At 35.4% G+C, this 2,931-nt stretch overlaps 1 non-coding gene across 1 annotated transcript; it reads left to right on the top strand.

Moving 5' to 3' along the window:
* The first annotated feature begins 878 nt into the window (after positions 1-878).
* TRNAA-AGC (transfer RNA alanine (anticodon AGC)) lies at positions 879-951 on the top strand. Its single transcript has one exon. It is a non-coding gene; the product is annotated as a tRNA-Ala (tRNA).
* The last annotated feature ends 1,980 nt before the right edge of the window (positions 952-2,931 follow it).

Here is a 2,931-nt window from a genome sequence, read left to right as displayed (position 1 = left end):
GTAAGCTTGGGTGGTAAACACGGGCTGTGACAGGTGGTCAACATGCAAATTAGGTAATTAGGTGCTGGCTTAACGTGGAACAGGCCCCAGAAAGAACTTAGGATAAGATGATATTGCAAACTTTGCCTCCACAGCCTACCACAACGTACTTTGGATAACATAAGATTGCCTCAATATTTTTGCATCGGGCAACGTGAAGGCTGCAATAAGACCTCAATTGTTTGCCGAACAAAAACTTTGGGTAAAATTTTGTTGAATAAAATTGGGAGCATCAAACTTAGGTTAAAATGCGAAAACACAGAAAAAAACTGGTCAAAATATCAAGTAATGGTAGGTCAACGATCGATCGATCGCTATTAGTCCCAGGCAGGGACTAATAATGGAAAACTTAGTCTAAAGTAATAGGCAAAACTTAATCTAAATTAATAAGCAAGCACATTACCAATGTTTTCACCTAAACTAACTAATATATACTTCATAGATAATGAAGAACTTAGTCTGAGTTAATAAACAAATACACTACCAAATTTTTCACCCAATGTCATTCATATGTGCCCTCGCCATGGCCATGCCAAGAGAATCACTAGGCTTCTCCACTTTTTATTAATCGAAACAAGCCATTTGTGGACAAAACGAACATTCCTCTCCTCCATTTTTTGGGTAAGAAAATCTTGCCAAGCGAGACGAACATAATTTATGTTCGCTACAAAATCCTTTGGGTTTCCAGAGTTTTTACTTCTGCGTTTTGAATCCCACTTTATGTTTTCTTGCTCGGAATTATATCACGGCAATTTCACTCAGCAATTAAATCAGCGATGACAGTTATAAAATTAGAATAGTTATTTCCTTAGGTTTATTTATGGTGTATATTTCAACATGGGGATGTAGCTCAGATGGTAGAGCGCTCGCTTAGCATGCGAGAGGTACGGGGATCGATACCCCGCATCTCCATTTCCATTAGATATACTATTTATAACCTGATAAAACGATTATTGAACCTCCTGTCTTATTTATTAAAGCATACGAGAGGTACGAGGATCAATACCCCGCATTTATTAAAGCATACGAGAGGTACGAGGATCAATACCCCGCATGGGTTTGCGACATAATTCTTAAAAAAAAAATTAATAACACAAATAAACATAAATTTTTATTTATAAAATATAAATAATTAAATAAATGTAATTGCATTCAATAATTAAATAAATGTAATTGCATTCAATATAACGATGACAAATAAATATTCGTTTTTATTAAAAATTTACATGCACAAAATTTGTAATAAAAAAATTCTAAATCTTACACCCTGCTTAATTTTACATACTAATATTTTCACATTTTTACATGCTAACATTTCACCATGTTTATTATTACATTGATGTGGTTGTATTGGTTGGAGCATGGTGTTTCTACAAAGGCTATGAAACCACGTTTGGCCTTTTGAACGAGATAGTGGAAATTTATTCAAATTGGGACTCAAAATGTCATGGCACACAAACTCCATCCATCATCGTGGGCTATTTCATTGATGGAGCCAGCATGATGGAGTACGCACATGGAATCTCCAAAGGAATGGTGCCCAAAGCACGTATTGTGGTCTACAAATTTTGTTGAGTATATGGATGTGTGACCTCTAACATGCTCTCTGCCTTCGAGAATGCGTTAGACAACCGAGTGGATGTTAACTAGATGTCAATTGGGTCAGATGCAGTTCCTTATGTTAAATTACTGGAACTCTTATGTAAAGAAGACGTTCAAGTTGAATTAGTCAACCATGGTCAGCCATAGACAACATGTTAAGCATCGTCAACATCTTTTTCCCATCTGGGAAAACCAAGATGGGCGCCATGACCATGCGTCGCTTTAGTTCCATGAACCTAGCGTCACAGTTTGCAAACCAGATAATCGGGACCCCTATCTAAAGCGTCTAGGGGAGGAGTGTTGGCCAATTATATTTGTGTTTATGGTAATGGGATTCCATCGTGCAACGCTAATCCCCTGTTGTGAGTGTGAGGGTTATGCTCAGTGTTCGTGCGAAGGTATGTAAGTACTTTAAGTGTGCATTTCTTGTCCAGTAGCTAAAGTATAAGATTAAGTTAGAGGTATAATAGTAGAGGTATAATAATCTTCGGCATAAGTAGCACTACTAGTGCCACTAATAGCACCAGGAGTTAAACAACAAGTTGAGGGTAGCCTATTGTGGTTGCTCCACCACGATGAACTTGGGCCATGGTCATCATGGCTAACATAATTAACCATGCTCAAACATAGTTGGATGTTCTACATGGTCAAACATAGTTTCACAATTTCTCCAAATGCCACCTTACTTTGACTCATCAGGGCCACGAAGGTGAAGTTAAATCCACACAAAGGAAGCAAATCACTCCATACATTCCCACTTCTTACTGGGTAGATTGGTTATTTTCGCGTGCTTTTAGATTCTTGATTATATTAATCTATTTTTATTTTTTTTGTTTAAGAAAGATTAGATTTTAGTTAATCAAACACAATGTTTGATCTTATTCCAAAACTAAAAGACAATTTGTCCTTCCTTGTCATTCTTAAGGCAATAACAATGAGATCATGTGCTTTCAAGTAGCATCCCTCTTTAGTCCTATGCATGAAATCAAATACTACATCCAATTGCACTTTAACCTCATGCTTAAGAAGAAACTCACTATGTTTATTTTTTTTCTTTGAAAATGGTAAAACTTATCATAATTAAGTTGTCAATTAACAACGAGGAGAACCATCATCATCCATTTCTTTATATTTTCTTCACATTTGAGAAAATTAAACTATTATCCAATTATAACACTTTTGGGTTTTATTCTAGAACCAAAAATAAATTCAATTTAAATAATATTTTAAAAAATCAATATTCTTGGTCATTAACACTAAGACTATCTTCAATAATATTATATACATTTT

Source organism: Pinus tabuliformis, chromosome 6 (genome assembly GCF_031772625.1).
Source record: "Pinus tabuliformis cultivar Carrire ecotype Pingquan chromosome 6, CPIR1, whole genome shotgun sequence".
Lineage (NCBI taxonomy): Eukaryota > Viridiplantae > Streptophyta > Pinopsida > Pinales > Pinaceae > Pinus > Pinus tabuliformis.
Note: the sequence above shows the minus strand (reverse complement) of the source record. Positions and strands in the feature narration are given on the sequence as shown.